Below are 24,773 nucleotides of genomic sequence, written 5' to 3' on the forward strand. Positions count from 1 at the left end.
CGCAGTGGGCTTCGATTGCGAAGAAACAGTAAACGTGGGATTTAGGTTTGTATATATATATATACTTCACCTCGTTTAAAGTAGGCACCGTATAGGAATCGGAATCCTATTCGTGAAACAAATGTATTCCTCCTGCTGATAGGCCTCTTACTTATCTAACACGATTCTTTTGATTGATTGATTGAATCATCAAACACGACAATTCTCAAATCGATTTGAGAACCATCTTCTGCTTGTCTCTCCTTCATTCACCACACCCTATTTATAATCAATACTCATGATGCTTACTTTGTCATATTAGTACCAATCATAATCTTATCTAAATTAGATATACTAAATCAATTGAACTTTTTTTATCATTAATTAAACTTTCAACTTTCACAATCTTTTATCATTAGAATAAGACCTTTTTTTCTTGATTGTTTAACTACGAAGTATTCGAGTACGGGTATCCTTTGGTGCGAAATCAGAACAAGGAAAATAAAAACCTAGACGTTCATTAAAAAGAAAAAAAGTCAAAATGAATGAGTGTTTTTCGAGAATTCATCCAAAGAAAATTAAGAAGCCTTCAATATTTTACCACTCTTTCCAAAGTAATTTGATACCAGGAAAGATTTTTCTGAGGAAAATAAAAAGAAAAACCAAGTCTCCAACAATTACTTTTGGGAACACATTTAAAACATGTTAATATATATATATTTTAAATACAAATCAAAAGTATCTTATATCTTTATCTAAAATTATAAAATTATCAAAATGATTTATTTTTAAAATAAAAATTTTATGTATTTTCTTTTTAAAAATAATTTTCTATTTATTTGTATGATTATATAATTTATTTATTATAAATTTGGGTTATATAATTTTTATAAGATTAAATATAATTATTTATTTTAATTTTTTAATGTTGTTTTTTAATGGATTATTTTTAATGTTGTTTCCCCACCCCTCCACCTCTCAAAAGTTCCTGCGTCATCCTCCACTCTCTTTATCTATCTATCTATCTATCTAATTTTCCTGCACTTATTCCTCGAGACGAAAAGAAAGCATGCGATTAAGTCTCACATGGAGCAGGACGAAGGTGGAGTTGGGTCTCCGGACTCGGTAAGTCCATTCCTGAGGAAGACCCGTGAAGGGAAGGCTGTTATGGAATGCCTCGTTTGACCATCGCTGTGTTTCCTGTTGGCTGCGGCTTATGTTGCTCTCCTTTTCTCTCGTCTGAGAACAAATCAATTTCTGAGGCACACTGTGCTTCTTGCTGACTTTATTGTTGGTGAACACACGGGGAAGAAACACGCCTGTCCCACCGTGCTCCCTTCTCAGACCACTCGGTCGAACCGTGCCGAACAGCCGCAGCTCCCTCTGCAGAACCCGACCAAACACCTCTGAGAAGGATGAAAATGCAGAAAATAGTTTTCGGAGAAAGAAAAGTGAACCGTACCTGTCGCTGAGCCACCACCACTGGAACAAACCGCTGTTCCCCCGGCCTCGAACCGGTTCTGAACCCCCCGTCGTCACCGCCCGGAGACGCCCCTTTAGTCGAAATCTCCAACATGTTGTAAACTAGCCCGGTCCAAACCGAGCCGCCACTCCACCAGGCTTCAACCCCTGCCACCAGAAAAGGAAAGGGCTTAAGGTGCGAAGACAATGGACCGAAGCAAAACCCACTAACGATAGAGAAGAGGGAAGACAGACGTGGCTGAAGCGGAAGGATGGAGCGGGCCGAATGCGGCGAGTTGTCCCGCGAGATCATCGACGCCGGAGAAAAGATGGTGGCAGAGGCGGAGTCCGTAATTAATGATTATCATAATGTATCTATATTCATAAGAATTAATTTTGAGATACATACTAAGATTGTTCTTGAAGAATTACCATAAAAATTTGATAATTTTATTCGTTTAGATGATATATATTTATATAGATTTGAGGAAGAGATTTTTTTTTATTTATGTGTTCAAATCATATATATATATATATATATATATATATATATATATATATATATATATATATATATATATATATATATAATCATCAAATGATAGATTGATCGAGGATTAGAATATACAAGAAATAAAAAGTTATAATTTTATATTTATATCTATCATGATCTTTTATCATGTTTTTGTAATTGAAATACCCTTCATGTGAGAGACCTTGTGAGAGAGTCAGTTAGTTAGTCAAAAGTATAGATGCGAGAAACACGTAGTTGATATTTACCAATTTAATCTTTAGTAAAATGAGAGTCGATGATAATGTATTTCATGTGAGAGTAGAACATTGAGTTAGAGCATAGGTAGATGACACAAACATTATCAGAACATATTATTGGAGTGGATTAGGAGATGATACTAAGTTCGTGTAGTGGGGTGAGCCAATTGAGTTTTACGGTGCTGATGACGATAGATCGATATTTAGTTTTAGTGGTAGATCTTACGATTATATTATGTGTCTTAGAACTTTAAAAAGGAAGAATATATATGTTGATGTAGATGTTCTATCATCAATATTTTCTATCTAATCAACATCAACGTAGACATGAAAATAAAATGATGAGTGTTTACGAAAAAAGTTCATGATTGAGGGTCCTTTTAGGATATCGTAAGATACACATTAGTACAAACTAATGCATAATGGAGGGTCAATATATAAATTATGATAATTTATTAATTACAAATAAAATTTCTAAACGTATAAGAGAAAAATACTCCAAAGAGCCAAGTATTTATTCATACTATATGAGATCCACAGTATGGATATCATTATATAATTTGAGTAACTATTTTGGTATTTGTATGTTTATCTTTGATAGAGTGTATTTGTTTTGAGATAAAAAAAATCAAGAAAATATTAATGTTGTTTTTACTTTAAAAAAATAACTTAAGATTCCTAAGTCTTTAATAGAGAATTGATCTATCAATAGCTTAAAGAATTCATTAATCTCTATGAAATTATTATGATAATAATGTTATTCATATAAATTATTAGATATATGATATATCTTTTTTGTTATTGTAAGAATAAAGAGTTATCGAATTTAGAGTTGACGAAGTCGACTGATATAAAAAGCGAGCCAAGTTTGGTATACTAGACTTTTGGAGCTTAGCAAAGTTCATAAATAACTTTTTATAATTTATAAATATGGTTTAGGTATTAAGGATGAATGAAGCAAAAGGGTTATTAAATAAAGATGTCTTCAATTAAGGTCCCTATAAGAAATTATTATTAACATTTGATTGGTGTACATGCTAACTTTGAGTAATAGTCACTAAGGATGAGTCAAATTATTATTGGTTTAACAATTGAGTTGAAAGTCTTTATAAAACCAACACTTGATCGTTTGTGGAATTTTTTAGCTACTAAACATGCTTTATATTTGATAATATATTCATTTGGGTTTCACTTAATTCAAAAGGTCCACTTACAATCGATAACATTTTGTGTGATATGAGATAGTACAAGAGTTCATGTGACATTATGGAGTATGATATCATATTCTTCACATATGACTTTATGTTAGTATGAAGATTTTTGGGTTTGGGTGATGCCTATGAGTTTAGTAAGATCGGTAGGAGAGCTTATGATAACATGAAGATCAAAGATTTGACTTGGTTTGAATATATCATTTTTAGAGCATGTTGTTATGTGATATTTAGGCTTGGTGGTATTATTAGATTATATTGATAGTATGAGAATTAGTGAAGAGTCAATGACACATACTTGATCAAATTAATGTATTTTGGTATCACTTGTTTGAGGATAAGATAGACATCATTTGTGATACCGATGGCTTTGTTCATTAGACATTATGAAATTAATTGATGAAAAGGTACAAAAGGGGTGAGAATATATATCTAGTGGAGAACGGTTAGTTGATAAGATAACCTGCTGTACATTGTCATTTGGGTAGAAGTTTAAGTTGCATTCATGTGAACACTAAGTAGTATGACCATATTGTGTTGGTGACCGTTGACTTACATAATTGAATCAATTCACCCAGTGATGCAACTGCATGCCTTGTCTAGGCTGTGTTTATATGTGAAATTTGCTAGTTGCCTGCCAGAGCCTTTTTTGTGTTGAACTTGCTGCATATCAGTGTATGTCATGCAATTTGGTGTGTATCCACCTGTATGGGATGGTATATATTATGGTGCAAACCGTGCAATCAATATTCTGCATAATAGTATGTTCTACTTTTAAAATGTACTCGGTTGGTAGTTGGTGCTATCTTATTGGTTTTCCACTTCATCTTTTCTTATGATGCTGGTTAGAATTGGATTGTATACGGATTGAAAGTATTGTTCTGTCCTGTGTTGAATATTCTCTTCTTTGGCTGTTGAGCTTGCTCCAATCACTTATGGGCAATAATATTTTTTCTTCATAAAAGGATGCCTTACATCATACGGAATAATGAACCTTGCTCATTAACCTAAACATCTTGGAGTCATGCCCAATGTGGGATCTTTAAGGTCCTCATTGTGACACAATAAGTCATATTACTACGGAGTATATTTTGTTATTGCATTGGTGGATAGAACCCTTTGCTTTAGGGTGCTCCAAACATATCGCAACTTGTAAAAGTTTTCTCAGGTTTAAGTTCTTGCGCATGCAGCTTGCATACAGGAATTTCAGATATGCTATATATATATATATATATATATATACATACAGCATGTATGTATGTATGTATGTATGTGTATTAGTTGGACTTGTTGGTGTAAGAATTTTATTTGGCATTCAAATGGTGAAACTAACCTCCTCTACTGGACAATGTTGGCAGTTTTGGGTCCCTTGGCTAGGACAATATTGTGGTGCCAACCATTCTTTCTTGTCCTTTGCAGAAAAGCAACAAGTGAAATGATGTGTATGCGTTGTTTGAAGGTTCAACCAGTTGGTCCAACTTGCAGGACACCTTCCTGTGCTGGATTCTGGATGGCGAAGTATTATTGCAATATCTGCAAGTTTTTTGATGATGAAAGGTTGATGACTCAATATTGCATTTCTAATAACATTTTGGCATTAGGAAAAATAAATGTTCCTTTTTTTTTGCTTTACTTTTCTTTTATGGAACTTCCCTATTTTACTTATACCTGGTGTTAAAGAACCATTTATTTATCTTTTTCATGTTTATCTTGAGCATCTAGACATTTATTTGTGCATAAATATAGATTGTTTTAAGGGAAATGTATTCTTTTAAACAGAATTCTTAAACCTCTGCATATAAACATTTTTCTATATAGTTTAAACTTCCTTATAGACAATAATAATTGTGTCCTATGCACAACAACAGTCATCGTTCAATTCTTGAGAATCAATTATATGAACTACTGAAACTAGTAAGTGAAGATCTCGATTTATTGTTGTAGGTGCCCAATTTTTTAGTCAAATGAAGTAAGTGTTAAGGTATGAAAGAAAACCCCACATTGTGGTTTTGACTTCTCTTTGGAATTGACTATCAGGAAAATCAACTGTTGTGTTTTGTACAACCTCTAGTTTCCTATAGGTGTCATTTCTGGGTCTCAAGCTGAAACAGTTTAGTTAGTTAATTATTTGTTTCCAGTTATTCAAGACTCAAAGGGAACTCCTCGGTGTTCTCGGCTCTTGTTTTGTCAAAATCCTTAGCTGTTTAGTCAAAATCCTTAGCAAATTATAGTTGTTCCTGATCATTGAGCTTGAGGTTTCATGCACAACTATGATTCTTAGATTGCCTGTGTAATGATAAAATATCCTTTGTAGAGGTTATCAAGTGATATTTGCAAGAACAAACCCTTACAGATATGATCTTGCATTCAGTAATGTCTTCACAGTTCTCTATGTGAAAGTCTCAGCATCACATGTCACCTACTAACATAGATCATTAGTAATTAGCATAATGTGTTGTTTCAGCCAAAAATTAATAAAACTAAGATAAACTTTAATCAAATCGATAAATGATATGAAAAGACTTAGAGTCCTCTAACAAACAAATCTACATGTTTCAAGTAGCTAATCCTGTAATTTTTATTTTTTCAGAAATGTGTACCACTGCCCATTTTGCAACTTATGTCGTGTTGGAAAAGGACTTGGCATAGACTTCTTTCATTGCATGACATGCAATTGTTGCTTGGGTATGAAATTGAAGGAGCACAAGTGCCGAGAGAAAGGTCTAGAGACAAACTGTCCGATTTGTTGTGATTTTCTGTTTACATCAAGTGCAGCTGTAAGAGCTCTGCGCAGTGGACATTTCATGCATTCTGCATGCTTCCAAGTATGCCCTTATTCCTGTCAAGTATCTTTTGTTTTTCTTTGAGGCTTTATTTGTTAGCTGTTTAAGTTGTCCTGCATGTCTTTTATTCAGGAAGTTGGTTGATAATTAGCTAACTTTTTTGTTTCTGCCTAGGCGTACACTTGCAGTCATTACACCTGCCCAATTTGTAGCAAATCCTTGGGAGACATGGCCGTAAGTTATCAGTATTTCTTCCAAGATTAAGCATTTTTTTATATTTTTGTAAGCATAGGTAGCTTCGAAGGATTCATTGTATATGTTGACTATTTGCAAGAAAGAAAGGAATGATTTTGCATCCACTCAAACAGATGAAATGACAAATCCCATAGGCAAATAGGTGATAAGATTATGACCTATCCTTTCTTCATTCTTTCCTTGTGTTAAACCTTAAAAATCTCCATGTTATGTCTCTACATGGTCATTTAATCCCTTTAAACATACTAGTATTTCTAAAATGGTCGCATCTTAACTCATTCAGAATTCTTATTTGATTTGATCATCTGATTCAATTTAAGGATCTCCATAAAAGTTATCAATTTCTCTAGTATTCTATAACTGACTATTTTAGTCCCTTGTCTGAAACTGATTCTGCTTCAGATTAGACACAAATTTCTGAACCCTTACTTTTTGGGATCACCAAGTTCAATCACTGATCCTGAGTTGATTATAGCAGCCTGAGCAATGACCAGCCTTTCAAACTAATTTTGGTCAATGTCGGTTGATCCCAGATTGATTTCCAGCCAATCCCGTTGATCCCAACTCATCTTGGTCTCATCATGCAGATTGTGACTGATTTTTGTCAGATCTTCTTGTTTCAAAGAAACCATTAAACTATTGGGTTTGTTAGTCTGGCTGCAGAACCTAACCTCACCCTGAGCTGCCAAACCTATCCATGTCCTAAATCTTATGATCAATCTTGAACCCGATCGGAATCTTATAGATACTGCTGGAATTTTTTAATGAAATCCATATCTACAATAAAGCCTATATCTGATGCACTCAGTTTCATAAATTTTCACCTACCTAATTTTTCGTTTAAAAATTATGTAGTTTCTCTTTCTAATTGTTGTACCAATTAACTTTAACATGTTTCCTAGAAGTGTTCTTAAATCTAAGTGGTCTTCTAATCTGTTCTTTATTCCATGGAGCATGCAACGATAAAGATGCTATTCATTATTTCAAAGTGACAATTTAGCCCCAAAATATATTTGGTTCCGGTTCATGTTTCATGCATGATCATTCAAAATGTAGCTGGTAAGTTAAGGCATCCTCCTTTTCAGGATGAGGGCCATATGTGAAAAGGATGTGATAGTAAGCATGCCTAGGGCGTAATTCTTTCTAGTATCGTGCATAATAGCTATATTAGAACACAATTGAATAAAAATTTACAAGGGTACAAAATGGAAATTGGAAGAGTGCAAATATTTGCTAGAGCATGCTTGCTATACAGCATATAATTCCTTCAGCTTTCATTTCTTCTAATTGGAAATGGTTGTGCATTTGTTCAGGTGTACTTTGGCATGATTGATGCCTTGTTGGCTGCTGAAGAGCTTCCTGAAGAGTATCGGGATCGATGTCAGGTATCAAACAACTATCTTGAGATCCTACATGATACTGAACTAATTGCTATTTCGTAATACCCAGGACATACTATGTAACGACTGTGGCAAAAAGGGAACATCTCGCTTTCACTGGCTTTACCACAAATGTGCTTTTTGTGGTTCTTACGATACCAGGGTGATCAAGACCGACACAACCAGTTGCTTCACATAAGATTAGTGCAGGAATCCCCTTGTTTTTGTTAAATATTTTTTTTTTCTTCATTTGTGTAAATATACACATAGGAGCAACTTCTACATCAGTGCTGTAGCACTCATAGTCCATAGCCTATCCCATTTTTTCACAAATGCAGCAAGGGACAATTATTTGTATTTGAAAATACTTGTTTTGCCTACTCTGGTCTTTAGTCTTTGTACTAGTGAGGCCTCTCATTTCTTTTTTATCCTCTTAAAATGGAAGATGATGGATGTACCTCATTCCACAGTGGAAATTTTGATCAACAGGAGAGTTCAAATATCAATGGGTTTACTTAGACATAGTCGAAACGGATGTTGGTGTTTATCTCGTGACATTATGTTGTCATCGAAGCATATGTTCTCCATTCACTCTGTGCATACCAAAAGGGCACTATACAACAAATTAGAGAGGAGAATACTAAAAATATATTAAGAGTTCTTCCCTACGATGAATTACCAGCCATGCATTGTTATTTGTTTGAAACATGTAGGTCATATTTACTTGGATTGAAGACAAAAGCATGGCTGACATGGGAAAAAGTCATGTTGATGATTCTCTATCACAGAGTTCTACACCTTGCAGGTCCATTGATGACACTGAGAAGTATGCCTGTCTTTCTGATCTTTCCAGGACTGGGAAGAGAAAACATAACGAACCAGACAGCAAAGCTATTGATCTTGGGTTGTACCCGATAGATGAAATATTGCATTGGCATAATGCTATTAGAAAAGAATTAAATGAAATAGCAGAATGTGCAAGGAAAATACAGCTTTCTGGAGATTTATCTGATTTGTCTGTCTTCAACACAAGGCTTCAATTTATTGCTGATGTGTGCATCTTTCATAGGTAAGGGACTTTGTTATTTTTTATTGAATAGAAGCAGATAAAGTTTATACGAATTCTGGTTAAGAGCTCTCTTGGATTTTACATTCTTTGCATGACCTTTTTTTTGTTATTATATGAAGCTCATAACCAATTAACCATTCTGAGAGAAGTGGACCATGATGTATAGAAAATTTGAACTTACTATATGACTATACGTCTCATATAACAAGTTTGGCCAGTGCCCTTACACTAAGAAGCACAGGGACTGCATTTGAGATAATGAAGTACAACATGAAATAGCAGTGATTTAAGCAATCTTTACACATTCACCATTATTCTTGGACTTAGTGCTTGAACTCATCTATTGACAAATAGCATTTTCTGCACATGCAGTTATGCTGAAGACCAAGTAATATTTCCAGCAGTATCAGATGGAATGGAATTCCTTTTGCTGGACCATGCAAATGAAAAAATTCAGTTTAACAAGTTTAGGTGCTTAATTGAAGAAATCCAGAGTGCAGAGGCCAATTCTACTTCTGTAGAATTCTATTCTGAGTTTTGTTCGCATGCTGATCAAATAATGGATACTATTCAGAAGCATTTCCATAGTGAGGAAGCTGAGGTACGCTGATACGGACAACATTAACTTTATTGTTTTCTTTTGAGTATCTGAAAATACATTTGTACTTCTCTTTTTTTAGGTTCTTCCTCTTGCCAGGATGCATTTTTCTTCTGAGAAACAGTGTAAGCTTCTTTTCAGAAGTCTGTGTGTTATGCCCTTGAAACTGTTAGAGCGTGTTTTACCATGGTTTGTTGCAAACTTAAGTGATAAGGAGGCAAGTCAGTTTCTCCAGAATATGCATCTAGCTGGTCAGTTCTCTTGTGTATCTTTACTCTTCACTTTTGCCACATCATTTTACCAATTTTTTAAAAGTAGCTAAGATTGATGTTTCATGGCACAGCCTCATCATCTGAAGATGCACTGGTCACCCTTTTTTCCGGTTGGGCGTGCAAGGGTAGGAGCGAGGATATTACTAGTTCTGGCAAGTTCATATGCTTGACTTCAAAAGCAATCTGTTGCTTCCCTTTAGAAGACAGTACTGAGTCGGAAGAAGATTGCAGACATAATTTCTGTTCATGTTCTTGTCTACTTGGGTGTGAGAAAGGCTTGACAATTCTGAAATCTGAGAACAATGCTAGGCCTATTAAACGAGGCAACTTTTCAGGATTATATGGAAATTCTGGTGAAATCAACACTTCAGAAAGTAATGAAATCTATAGTGTGTCATGTAGCCAAAAGTCATGCTGTGTACCGGCGCTGGGAGTTGCTAGCGCCAACACTGGAATAAGTTCACCTGATGCTTCAAAGTCTCTGCTTTTTTCATCTTACAATTCTTCTGTCCCTTACTTTAAGTCCAGTCTCTTTGTTCCAGAGATGGAATTGAATTTATGTAGTATAGAGAACACTTTGAGGCCAATTGACAACATATTTAAATTTCATAAGGCGATTAGCAAAGATGTGAAGTATTTGGATGATGAATCCGGAAACCTTATACCTTATGTTGATACTGTTCTTCGGCAGTTCAGTGGAAGATTTCGCTTGTTATGGGGTCTATACAGAGCTCATAGTAATGCTGAGGATGATATTGTTTTCCCAGCTTTAGAATCAAGAGAAACACTTCATAATGTGAGTCATTCATACACCCTTGACCACAAGCAGGAAGAAAAGCTATTTAGAGATATTTCTGTAGTGCTTTTAGAGCTCTCACAACTGCATGATGGCTTGGGAATGAACATCAGTAAAGATGCTGCAAGGGGAAGCAATTCTGATTCTCATGTAGTTGATCAGACTAGAAAACATAATGAGCTTGTCACTAAGCTTCAAGGAATGTGCAAATCTCTACGAGTTACTCTTGATAATCATATCTTCAGAGAAGAGCTTGAATTATGGCCATTATTTGACAAGCATTTTTCAGTGGATGAGCAAGATAAGATTGTTGGACGAATAATAGGAACAACAGGTGCAGAGGTCCTCCAATCGATGCTACCATGGGTAACTTCTGCTCTTAGTCAAGAGGAACAGAATAAGATGATGGATACATGGAGACAGGCAACCAAAAACACCATGTTTAATGAGTGGCTAAATGAGTGGTGGAAGGATACTCCCTCATTGTCTACAGATGCAACAGAGAGTTCTGGTCTTCCAAAAGGTCTGTAATCTAATCAAGTCTTTTACTGTTTGTACTTTATAGTTAAAATAACTCTCAGTGTTGTGGAAATTATAATTCTTTGCTGACTTTTTTTTACTACAAATGACTTATCAAATTGTTGCATCCATAGAGGCTGATCACCAAGAAAGTCTCGAGCAAAGTGACCAGATGTTCAAGCCTGGTTGGAATAATATATTTAGGATGAATCAGAATGAGCTCGAATCAGAGATAAGGAAGGTTTCACGAGATCCAACAATTGATCCACGAAGAAAGGCATATCTTATACAAAACTTAATGACAAGGTTTGTGTTATTTAATCTTCTGTATGTGCTAATGTGACATTTAAGTAAGTAATTTAGATGGACATTGCAGTCGCTGGATAGCTGCTCAGCAGAAATTACCTCAGGCTAGAACTGAGGAAGCTACAGAAGGAGAAGACATACCTGGATGCTCTCCATCCTTTCGAGATCCGGAGAAACAAATATTTGGCTGTGAGCATTCAGGAGGAACTGCAAACTTGTTGCTGCATGTTGTAACAAATTGTTCACATGCAGATTTTGCCATGACAAAGTCAGTGATCATTCAATGGACAGGTATCATCCTTGATGCTGCTGATTTTTTTCCTCATGTAAAATGTCGCAGCACTGTGCTTGGCTGTAGTTCCATTATTAGTAACTTGTTTTATTTTCTTGTATAAATTTGTATAACTAAGTTGATGTACTAAAAGGTTTAAATGCAAGTGATTTTATGAAATATTTCATTTAATGGAAAAAATCAATATTTTAAGTGAGATTACATTCTTGGGACTCCCTAAAGGAACCTAGCTTGTGCATGGCCTAAATATTACCAGGATCTAATGGATTAATTGCAAAAACTAAAGTAATGAAGGCAACCTGCTGTACATTGTCATTTGGGTAGAAGTTTAAGTTGCATTCATGTGAACACTAAGTAGTATGACCATATTGTGTTGGTGACCGTTGACTTACATAATTGAATCAATTCACCCAGTGATGCAACTGCATGCCTTGTCTAGGCTGTGTTTATATGTGAAATTTGCTAGTTGCCTGCCAGAGCCTTTTTTGTGTTGAACTTGCTGCATATCAGTGTATGTCATGCAATTTGGTGTGTATCCACCTGTATGGGATGGTATATATTATGGTGCAAACCGTGCAATCAATATTCTGCATAATAGTATGTTCTACTTTTAAAATGTACTCGGTTGGTAGTTGGTGCTATCTTATTGGTTTTCCACTTCATCTTTTCTTATGATGCTGGTTAGAATTGGATTGTATACGGATTGAAAGTATTGTTCTGTCCTGTGTTGAATATTCTCTTCTTTGGCTGTTGAGCTTGCTCCAATCACTTATGGGCAATAATATTTTTTCTTCATAAAAGGATGCCTTACATCATACGGAATAATGAACCTTGCTCATTAACCTAAACATCTTGGAGTCATGCCCAATGTGGGATCTTTAAGGTCCTCATTGTGACACAATAAGTCATATTACTACGGAGTATATTTTGTTATTGCATTGGTGGATAGAACCCTTTGCTTTAGGGTGCTCCAAACATATCGCAACTTGTAAAAGTTTTCTCAGGTTTAAGTTCTTGCGCATGCAGCTTGCATACAGGAATTTCAGATATGCTATATATATATATATATATATATATATATATATATATATATATATATATATATATATATATATACACGCATGTATGTATGTATGTATGTATGTGTATTAGTTGGACTTGTTGGTGTAAGAATTTTATTTGGCATTCAAATGGTGAAACTAACCTCCTCTACTGGACAATGTTGGCAGTTTTGGGTCCCTTGGCTAGGACAATATTGTGGTGCCAACCATTCTTTCTTGTCCTTTGCAGAAAAGCAACAAGTGAAATGATGTGTATGCGTTGTTTGAAGGTTCAACCAGTTGGTCCAACTTGCAGGACACCTTCCTGTGCTGGATTCTGGATGGCGAAGTATTATTGCAATATCTGCAAGTTTTTTGATGATGAAAGGTTGATGACTCAATATTGCATTTCTAATAACATTTTGGCATTAGGAAAAATAAATGTTCCTTTTTTTTTGCTTTACTTTTCTTTTATGGAACTTCCCTATTTTACTTATACCTGGTGTTAAAGAACCATTTATTTATCTTTTTCATGTTTATCTTGAGCATCTAGACATTTATTTGTGCATAAATATAGATTGTTTTAAGGGAAATGTATTCTTTTAAACAGAATTCTTAAACCTCTGCATATAAACATTTTTCTATATAGTTTAAACTTCCTTATAGACAATAATAATTGTGTCCTATGCACAACAACAGTCATCGTTCAATTCTTGAGAATCAATTATATGAACTACTGAAACTAGTAAGTGAAGATCTCGATTTATTGTTGTAGGTGCCCAATTTTTTAGTCAAATGAAGTAAGTGTTAAGGTATGAAAGAAAACCCCACATTGTGGTTTTGACTTCTCTTTGGAATTGACTATCAGGAAAATCAACTGTTGTGTTTTGTACAACCTCTAGTTTCCTATAGGTGTCATTTCTGGGTCTCAAGCTGAAACAGTTTAGTTAGTTAATTATTTGTTTCCAGTTATTCAAGACTCAAAGGGAACTCCTCGGTGTTCTCGGCTCTTGTTTTGTCAAAATCCTTAGCTGTTTAGTCAAAATCCTTAGCAAATTATAGTTGTTCCTGATCATTGAGCTTGAGGTTTCATGCACAACTATGATTCTTAGATTGCCTGTGTAATGATAAAATATCCTTTGTAGAGGTTATCAAGTGATATTTGCAAGAACAAACCCTTACAGATATGATCTTGCATTCAGTAATGTCTTCACAGTTCTCTATGTGAAAGTCTCAGCATCACATGTCACCTACTAACATAGATCATTAGTAATTAGCATAATGTGTTGTTTCAGCCAAAAATTAATAAAACTAAGATAAACTTTAATCAAATCGATAAATGATATGAAAAGACTTAGAGTCCTCTAACAAACAAATCTACATGTTTCAAGTAGCTAATCCTGTAATTTTTATTTTTTCAGAAATGTGTACCACTGCCCATTTTGCAACTTATGTCGTGTTGGAAAAGGACTTGGCATAGACTTCTTTCATTGCATGACATGCAATTGTTGCTTGGGTATGAAATTGAAGGAGCACAAGTGCCGAGAGAAAGGTCTAGAGACAAACTGTCCGATTTGTTGTGATTTTCTGTTTACATCAAGTGCAGCTGTAAGAGCTCTGCGCAGTGGACATTTCATGCATTCTGCATGCTTCCAAGTATGCCCTTATTCCTGTCAAGTATCTTTTGTTTTTCTTTGAGGCTTTATTTGTTAGCTGTTTAAGTTGTCCTGCATGTCTTTTATTCAGGAAGTTGGTTGATAATTAGCTAACTTTTTTGTTTCTGCCTAGGCGTACACTTGCAGTCATTACACCTGCCCAATTTGTAGCAAATCCTTGGGAGACATGGCCGTAAGTTATCAGTATTTCTTCCAAGATTAAGCATTTTTTTATATTTTTGTAAGCATAGGTAGCTTCGAAGGATTCATTGTATATGTTGACTATTTGCAAGAAAGAAAGGAATGATTTTGCATCCACTCAAACAGATGAAATGACAAATCCCATAGGCAAATAGGTGATAAGATTATGACCTATCCTTTCTTCATTCTTTCCTTGTGTTAAACCTTAAAAATCTCCATGTTATGTCTCTACATGGTCATTTAATCCCTTTAAACATACTAGTATTTCTAAAATGGTCGCATCTTAACTCATTCAGAATTCTTATTTGATTTGATCATCTGATTCAATTTAAGGATCTCCATAAAAGTTATCAATTTCTCTAGTATTCTATAACTGACTATTTTAGTCCCTTGTCTGAAACTGATTCTGCTTCAGATTAGACACAAATTTCTGAACCCTTACTTTTTGGGATCACCAAGTTCAATCACTGATCCTGAGTTGATTATAGCAGCCTGAGCAATGACCAGCCTTTCAAACTAATTTTGGTCAGTGTCGGTTGATCCCAGATTGATTTCCAGCCAATCCCGTTGATCCCAACTCATCTTGGTCTCATCATGCAGATTGTGACTGATTTTTGTCAGATCTTCTTGTTTCAAAGAAACCATTAAACTATTGGGTTTGTTAGTCTGGCTGCAGAACCTAACCTCACCCTGAGCTGCCAAACCTATCCATGTCCTAAATCTTATGATCAATCTTGAACCCGATCGGAATCTTATAGATACTGCTGGAATTTTTTAATGAAATCCATATCTACAATAAAGCCTATATCTGATGCACTCAGTTTCATAAATTTTCACCTACCTAATTTTTCGTTTAAAAATTATGTAGTTTCTCTTTCTAATTGTTGTACCAATTAACTTTAACATGTTTCCTAGAAGTGTTCTTAAATCTAAGTGGTCTTCTAATCTGTTCTTTATTCCATGGAGCATGCAACGATAAAGATGCTATTCATTATTTCAAAGTGACAATTTAGCCCCAAAATATATTTGGTTCCGGTTCATGTTTCATGCATGATCATTCAAAATGTAGCTGGTAAGTTAAGGCATCCTCCTTTTCAGGATGAGGGCCATATGTGAAAAGGATGTGATAGTAAGCATGCCTAGGGCGTAATTCTTTCTAGTATCGTGCATAATAGCTATATTAGAACACAATTGAATAAAAATTTACAAGGGTACAAAATGGAAATTGGAAGAGTGCAAATATTTGCTAGAGCATGCTTGCTATACAGCATATAATTCCTTCAGCTTTCATTTCTTCTAATTGGAAATGGTTGTGCATTTGTTCAGGTGTACTTTGGCATGATTGATGCCTTGTTGGCTGCTGAAGAGCTTCCTGAAGAGTATCGGGATCGATGTCAGGTATCAAACAACTATCTTGAGATCCTACATGATACTGAACTAATTGCTATTTCGTAATACCCAGGACATACTATGTAACGACTGTGGCAAAAAGGGAACATCTCGCTTTCACTGGCTTTACCACAAATGTGCTTTTTGTGGTTCTTACGATACCAGGGTGATCAAGACCGACACAACCAGTTGCTTCACATAAGATTAGTGCAGGAATCCCCTTGTTTTTGTTAAATATTTTTTTTTTCTTCATTTGTGTAAATATACACATAGGAGCAACTTCTACATCAGTGCTGTAGCACTCATAGTCCATAGCCTATCCCATTTTTTCACAAATGCAGCAAGGGACAATTATTTGTATTTGAAAATACTTGTTTTGCCTACTCTGGTCTTTAGTCTTTGTACTAGTGAGGCCTCTCATTTCTTTTTTATCCTCTTAAAATGGAAGATGATGGATGTACCTCATTCCACAGTGGAAATTTTGATCAACAGGAGAGTTCAAATATCAATGGGTTTACTTAGACATAGTCGAAACGGATGTTGGTGTTTATCTCGTGACATTATGTTGTCATCGAAGCATATGTTCTCCATTCACTCTGTGCATACCAAAAGGGCACTATACAACAAATTAGAGAGGAGAATACTAAAAATATATTAAGAGTTCTTCCCTACGATGAATTACCAGCCATGCATTGTTATTTGTTTGAAACATGTAGGTCATATTTACTTGGATTGAAGACAAAAGCATGGCTGACATGGGAAAAAGTCATGTTGATGATTCTCTATCACAGAGTTCTACACCTTGCAGGTCCATTGATGACACTGAGAAGTATGCCTGTCTTTCTGATCTTTCCAGGACTGGGAAGAGAAAACATAACGAACCAGACAGCAAAGCTATTGATCTTGGGTTGTACCCGATAGATGAAATATTGCATTGGCATAATGCTATTAGAAAAGAATTAAATGAAATAGCAGAATGTGCAAGGAAAATACAGCTTTCTGGAGATTTATCTGATTTGTCTGTCTTCAACACAAGGCTTCAATTTATTGCTGATGTGTGCATCTTTCATAGGTAAGGGACTTTGTTATTTTTTATTGAATAGAAGCAGATAAAGTTTATACGAATTCTGGTTAAGAGCTCTCTTGGATTTTACATTCTTTGCATGACCTTTTTTTTGTTATTATATGAAGCTCATAACCAATTAACCATTCTGAGAGAAGTGGACCATGATGTATAGAAAATTTGAACTTACTATATGACTATACGTCTCATATAACAAGTTTGGCCAGTGCCCTTACACTAAGAAGCACAGGGACTGCATTTGAGATAATGAAGTACAACATGAAATAGCAGTGATTTAAGCAATCTTTACACATTCACCATTATTCTTGGACTTAGTGCTTGAACTCATCTATTGACAAATAGCATTTTCTGCACATGCAGTTATGCTGAAGACCAAGTAATATTTCCAGCAGTATCAGATGGAATGGAATTCCTTTTGCTGGACCATGCAAATGAAAAAATTCAGTTTAACAAGTTTAGGTGCTTAATTGAAGAAATCCAGAGTGCAGAGGCCAATTCTACTTCTGTAGAATTCTATTCTGAGTTTTGTTCGCATGCTGATCAAATAATGGATACTATTCAGAAGCATTTCCATAGTGAGGAAGCTGAGGTACGCTGATACGGACAACATTAACTTTATTGTTTTCTTTTGAGTATCTGAAAATACATTTGTACTTCTCTTTTTTTAGGTTCTTCCTCTTGCCAGGATGCATTTTTCTTCTGAGAAACAGTGTAAGCTTCTTTTCAGAAGTCTGTGTGTTATGCCCTTGAAACTGTTAGAGCGTGTTTTACCATGGTTTGTTGCAAACTTAAGTGATAAGGAGGCAAGTCAGTTTCTCCAGAATATGCATCTAGCTGGTCAGTTCTCTTGTGTATCTTTACTCTTCACTTTTGCCACATCATTTTACCAATTTTTTAAAAGTAGCTAAGATTGATGTTTCATGGCACAGCCTCATCATCTGAAGATGCACTGGTCACCCTTTTTTCCGGTTGGGCGTGCAAGGGTAGGAGCGAGGATATTACTAGTTCTGGCAAGTTCATATGCTTGACTTCAAAAGCAATCTGTTGCTTCCCTTTAGAAGACAGTACTGAGTCGGAAGAAGATTGCAGACATAATTTCTGTTCATGTTCTTGTCTACTTGGGTGTGAGAAAGGCTTGACAATTCTGAAATCTGAGAACAATGCTAGGCCTATTAAACGAGGCAACTTTTCAGGATTATATGGAAATTCTGGTGAAATCAACACTTCAGAAAGTAATGAAATCTATAGTGTGTCATGTAGCCAAAAGTCATGCTGTGTACCGGCGCTGGGAGTTGCTAGCGCCAACACTGGAATAAGTTCACCTGATGCTTCAAAGTCTCTGCTTTTTTCATCTTACAATTCTTCTGTCCCTTACTTTAAGTCCAGTCTCTTTGTTCCAGAGATGGAATTGAATTTATGTAGTATAGAGAACACTTTGAGGCCAATTGACAACATATTTAAATTTCATAAGGCGATTAGCAAAGATGTGAAGTATTTGGATGATGAATCCGGAAACCTTATACCTTATGTTGATACTGTTCTTCGGCAGTTCAGTGGAAGATTTCGCTTGTTATGGGGTCTATACAGAGCTCATAGTAATGCTGAGGATGATATTGTTTTCCCAGCTTTAGAATCAAGAGAAACACTTCATAATGTGAGTCATTCATACACCCTTGACCACAAGCAGGAAGAAAAGCTATTTAGAGATATTTCTGTAGTGCTTTTAGAGCTCTCACAACTGCATGATGGCTTGGGAATGAACATCAGTAAAGATGCTGCAAGGGGAAGCAATTCTGATTCTCATGTAGTTGATCAGACTAGAAAACATAATGAGCTTGTCACTAAGCTTCAAGGAATGTGCAAATCTCTACGAGTTACTCTTGATAATCATATCTTCAGAGAAGAGCTTGAATTATGGCCATTATTTGACAAGCATTTTTCAGTGGATGAGCAAGATAAGATTGTTGGACGAATAATAGGAACAACAGGTGCAGAGGTCCTCCAATCGATGCTACCATGGGTAACTTCTGCTCTTAGTCAAGAGGAACAGAATAAGATGATGGATACATGGAGACAGGCAACCAAAAACACCATGTTTAATGAGTGGCTAAATGAGTGGTGGAAGGATACTCCCTCATTGTCTACAGATGCAACAGAGAGTTCTGGTCTTCCAAAAGGTCTGTAATCTAATCAAGTCTTTTACTGTTTGTACTTTATAGTTAAAATAACTCTCAGTGTTGTGGAAATTATAATTCTTTGCTGACTTTTTTTTACTACAAATGACTTATCAAATTGTTGCATCCATAGAGGCTGATCACCAAGAAAGTCTCGAGCAAAGTGACCAGATGTTCAAGCCTGGTTGGAATAATATATTTAGGATGAATCAGAATGAGCTCGAATCAGAGATAAGGAAGGTTTCACGAGATCCAACAATTGATCCACGAAGAAAGGCATATCTTATACAAAACTTAATGACAAGGTTTGTGTTATTTAATCTTCTGTATGTGCTAATGTGACATTTAAGTAAGTAATTTAGATGGACATTGCAGTCGCTGGATAGCTGCTCAGCAGAAATTACCTCAGGCTAGAACTGAGGAAGCTACAGAAGGAGAAGACATACCTGGATGCTCTCCATCCTTTCGAGATCCGGAGAAACAAATATTTGGCTGTGAGCATTCAGGAGGAACTGCAAACTTGTTGCTGCATGTTGTAACAAATTGTTCACATGCAGATTTTGCCATGACAAAGTCAGTGATCATTCAATGGACAGGTATCATCCTTGATGCTGCTGATTTTTTTCCTCATGTAAAATGTCGCAGCACTGTGCTTGGCTGTAGTTCCATTATTAGTAACTTGTTTTATTTTCTTGTATAAATTTGTATAACTAAGTTGATGTACTAAAAGGTTTAAATGCAAGTGATTTTATGAAATATTTCATTTAATGGAAAAAATCAATATTTTAAGTGAGATTAAATTCTTGGGACTCCCTAAAGGAACCTAGCTTGTGCATGGCCTAAATATTACCAGGATCTAATGGATTAATTGCAAAAACTAAAGTAATGAAGGCAACCTGCTGTACATTGTCATTTGGGTAGAAGTTTAAGTTGCATTCATGTGAACACTAAGTAGTATGACCATATTGTGTTGGTGACCGTTGACTTACATAATTGAATCAATTCACCCAGTGATGCAACTGCATGCCTTGTCTAGGCTGTGTTTATATGTGAAATTTGCTAGTTGCCTGCCAGAGCCTTTTTTGTGTTGAACTTGCTGCATATCAGTGTATGTCATGCAATTTGGTGTGTATCCACCTGTATGGGATGGTATATATTATGGTGCAAACCGTGCAATCAATATTCTGCATAATAGTATGTTCTACTTTTAAAATGTACTCGGTTGGTAGTTGGTGCTATCTTATTGGTTTTCCACTTCATCTTTTCTTATGATGCTGGTTAGAATTGGATTGTATACGGATTGAAAGTATTGTTCTGTCCTGTGTTGAATATTCTCTTCTTTGGCTGTTGAGCTTGCTCCAATCACTTATGGGCAATAATATTTTTTCTTCATAAAAGGATGCCTTACATCATACGGAATAATGAACCTTGCTCATTAACCTAAACATCTTGGAGTCATGCCCAATGTGAGATCTTTAAGGTCCTCATTGTGACACAATAAGTCATAATACTACGGAGTATATTTTGTTATTGCATTGGTGGATAGAACCCTTTGCTTTAGGGTGCTCCAAACATATCGCAACTTGTAAAAGTTTTCTCAGGTTTAAGTTCTTGCGCATGCAGCTTGCATACAGGAATTTCAGATATGCTATATATATATATATATATATATATATATACGCATGTATGTATGTATGTATGTATGTATGTGTATTAGTTGGACTTGTTGGTGTAAGAATTTTATTTGGCATTCAAATGGTGAAACTAACCTCCTCTACTGGACAATGTTGGCAGTTTTGGGTCCCTTGGCTAGGACAATATTGTGGTGCCAACCATTCTTTCTTGTCCTTTGCAGAAAAGCAACAAGTGAAATGATGTGTATGCGTTGTTTGAAGGTTCAACCAGTTGGTCCAACTTGCAGGACACCTTCCTGTGCTGGATTCTGGATGGCGAAGTATTATTGCAATATCTGCAAGTTTTTTGATGATGAAAGGTTGATGACTCAATATTGCATTTCTAATAACATTTTGGCATTAGGAAAAATAAATGTTCCTTTTTTTTTGCTTTACTTTTCTTTTATGGAACTTCCCTATTTTACTTATACCTGGTGTTAAAGAACCATTTATTTATCTTTTTCATGTTTATCTTGAGCATCTAGACATTTATTTGTGCATAAATATAGATTGTTTTAAGGGAAATGTATTCTTTTAAACAGAATTCTTAAACCTCTGCATATAAATATTTTTCTATATAGTTTAAACTTCCTTATAGACAATAATAATTGTGTCCTATGCACAACAACAGTCATCGTTCAATTCTTGAGAATCAATTATATGAACTACTGAAACTAGTAAGTGAAGATCTCGATTTATTGTTGTAGGTGCCCAATTTTTTAGTCAAATGAAGTAAGTGTTAAGGTATGAAAGAAAACCCCACATTGTGGTTTTGACTTCTCTTTGGAATTGACTATCAGGAAAATCAACTGTTGTGTTTTGTACAACCTCTAGTTTCCTATAGGTGTCATTTCTGGGTCTCAAGCTGAAACAGTTTAGTTAGTTAATTATTTGTTTCCAGTTATTCAAGACTCAAAGGGAACTCCTCGGTGTTCTCGGCTCTTGTTTTGTCAAAATCCTTAGCTGTTTAGTCAAAATCCTTAGCAAATTATAGTTGTTCCTGATCATTGAGCTTGAGGTTTCATGCACAACTATGATTCTTAGATTGCCTGTGTAATGATAAAATATCCTTTGTAGAGGTTATCAAGTGATATTTGCAAGAACAAACCCTTACAGATATGATCTTGCATTCAGTAATGTCTTCACAGTTCTCTATGTGAAAGTCTCAGCATCACATGTCACCTACTAACATAGATCATTAGTAATTAGCATAATGTGTTGTTTCAGCCAAAAATTAATAAAACTAAGATAAACTTTAATCAAATCGATAAATGATATGAAAAGACTTAGAGTCCTCTAACAAACAAATCTACATGTTTCAAGTAGCTAATCCTGTAATTTTTATTTTTTCAGAAATGTGTACCACTGCCCATTTTGCAACTTATGTCGTGTTGGAAAAGGACTTGGCATAGACTTCTTTCATTGCATGACATGCAATTGTTGCTTGGGTATGAAATTGAAGGAGCACAAGTGCCGAGAGAAAGGTCTAGAGACAAACTGTCCGATTTGTTGTGATTTTCTGTTTACATCAAGTGCAGCTGTAAGAGCTCTGCGCAGTGGACATTTCATGCATTCTGCATGCTTCCAAGTATGCCCTTATTCCTGTCAAGTATCTTTTGTTTTTCTTTGAGGCTTTATTTGTTAGCTGTTTAAGTTGTCCTGCATGTCTTTTATTCAGGAAGTTGGTTGATAATTAGCTAACTTTTTTGTTTCTGCCTAGGCGTACACTTGCAGTCATTACACCTGCCCAATTTGTAGCAAATCCTTGGGAGACATGGCCGTAAGTTATCAGTATTTCTTCCAAGATTAAGCATTTTTTTATATTTTTGTAAGCATAGGTAGCTTCGAAGGATTCATTGTATATGTTGACTATTTGCAAGAAAGAAAGGAATGATTTTGCATCCACTCAAACAGATGAAATGACAAATCCCATAGGCAAATAGGTGATAAGATTATGACCTATCCTTTCTTCATTCTTTCCTTGTGTTAAACCTTAAAAATCTCCATGTTATGTCTCTACATGGTCATTTAATCCCTTTAAACATACTAGTATTTCTAAAATGGTCGCATCTTAACTCATTCAGAATTCTTATTTGATTTGATCATCTGATTCAATTTAAGGATCTCCATAAAAGTTATCAATTTCTCTAGTATTCTATAACTGACTATTTTAGTCCCTTGTCTGAAACTGATTCTGCTTCAGATTAGACACAAATTTCTGAACCCTTACTTTTTGGGATCACCAAGTTCAATCACTGATCCTGAGTTGATTATAGCAGCCTGAGCAATGACCAGCCTTTCAAACTAATTTTGGTCAGTGTCGGTTGATCCCAGATTGATTTCCAGCCAATCCCGTTGATCCCAACTCATCTTGGTCTCATCATGCAGATTGTGACTGATTTTTGTCAGATCTTCTTGTTTCAAAGAAACCATTAAACTATTGGGTTTGTTAGTCTGGCTGCAGAACCTAACCTCACCCTGAGCTGCCAAACCTATCCATGTCCTAAATCTTATGATCAATCTTGAACCCGATCGGAATCTTATAGATACTGCTGGAATTTTTTAATGAAATCCATATCTACAATAAAGCCTATATCTGATGCACTCAGTTTCATAAATTTTCACCTACCTAATTTTTCGTTTAAAAATTATGTAGTTTCTCTTTCTAATTGTTGTACCAATTAACTTTAACATGTTTCCTAGAAGTGTTCTTAAATCTAAGTGGTCTTCTAATCTGTTCTTTATTCCATGGAGCATGCAACGATAAAGATGCTATTCATTATTTCAAAGTGACAATTTAGCCCCAAAATATATTTGGTTCCGGTTCATGTTTCATGCATGATCATTCAAAATGTAGCTGGTAAGTTAAGGCATCCTCCTTTTCAGGATGAGGGCCATATGTGAAAAGGATGTGATAGTAAGCATGCCTAGGGCGCAATTCTTTCTAGTATCATGCATAATAGCTATATTAGAACACAATTGAACAAAAATTTACAAGGGTACAAAATGGAAATTGAAAGAGTGCAAATATTTGCTAGAGCATGCTTGCTATACAGCATATAATTCCTTCAGCTTTCATTTCTTCTAATTGGAAATGGTTGTGCATTTGTTCAGGTGTACTTTGGCATGATTGATGCCTTGTTGGCTGCTGAAGAGCTTCCTGAAGAGTATCGGGATCGATGTCAGGTATCAAACAACTATCTTGAGATCCTACATGATACTGAACTAATTGCTATTTCGTAATACCCAGGACATACTATGTAACGACTGTGGCAAAAAGGGAACATCTCGCTTTCACTGGCTTTACCACAAATGTGCTTTTTGTGGTTCTTACGATACCAGGGTGATCAAGACCGACACAACCAGTTGCTTCACATAAGATTAGTGCAGGAATCCCCTTGTTTTTGTTAAATATTTTTTTTTTCTTCATTTGTGTAAATATACACATAGGAGCAACTTCTACATCAGTGCTGTAGCACTCATAGTCCATAGCCTATCCCATTTTTTCACAAATGCAGCAAGGGACAATTATTTGTATTTGAAAATACTTGTTTTGCCTACTCTGGTCTTTAGTCTTTGTACTAGTGAGGCCTCTCATTTCTTTTTGATCCTCTTAAAATGGAAGATGATGGATGTACCTCATTCCACAGTGGAAATTTTGATCAACAGGAGAGTTCAAATATCAATGGGTTTACTTAGACATAGTCGAAACGGATGTTGGTGTTTATCTCGTGACATTATGTTGTCATCGAAGCATATGTTCTCCATTCACTCTGTGCATACCAAAAGGGCACTCACTATTTAATGATACAACAAATTAGAGAGGAGAATACTAAAAATATATTAAGAGTTCTTCCCTACGATGA

The 24,773-nt window shown here is 35.4% G+C and overlaps 1 long non-coding RNA gene and 2 pseudogenes across 1 annotated transcript; all 3 read left to right on the plus strand.

Annotated features, from left to right (window-relative positions):
* Positions 1–4,738: 4,738 nt before the first annotated feature.
* LOC135644966 (uncharacterized) lies at positions 4,739–6,929 on the plus strand. The gene is made up of 3 exons (XR_010498638.1): positions 4,739–4,979; positions 6,013–6,247; positions 6,380–6,929. It is a non-coding gene; the product is annotated as an uncharacterized LOC135644966 (long non-coding RNA).
* Positions 6,930–8,556: 1,627 nt separating this feature from the next.
* On the plus strand, positions 8,557–16,371 carry LOC135645060 (zinc finger protein BRUTUS-like; annotated as a pseudogene).
* A 325-nt stretch (positions 16,372–16,696) lies between these two features.
* LOC135645019 (zinc finger protein BRUTUS-like) lies at positions 16,697–24,549 on the plus strand (annotated as a pseudogene).
* The last annotated feature ends 224 nt before the right edge of the window (positions 24,550–24,773 follow it).

Source organism: Musa acuminata, chromosome BXJ3-8, assembly GCF_036884655.1.
Source record: "Musa acuminata AAA Group cultivar baxijiao chromosome BXJ3-8, Cavendish_Baxijiao_AAA, whole genome shotgun sequence".
Taxonomy (NCBI): domain Eukaryota; kingdom Viridiplantae; phylum Streptophyta; class Magnoliopsida; order Zingiberales; family Musaceae; genus Musa; species Musa acuminata.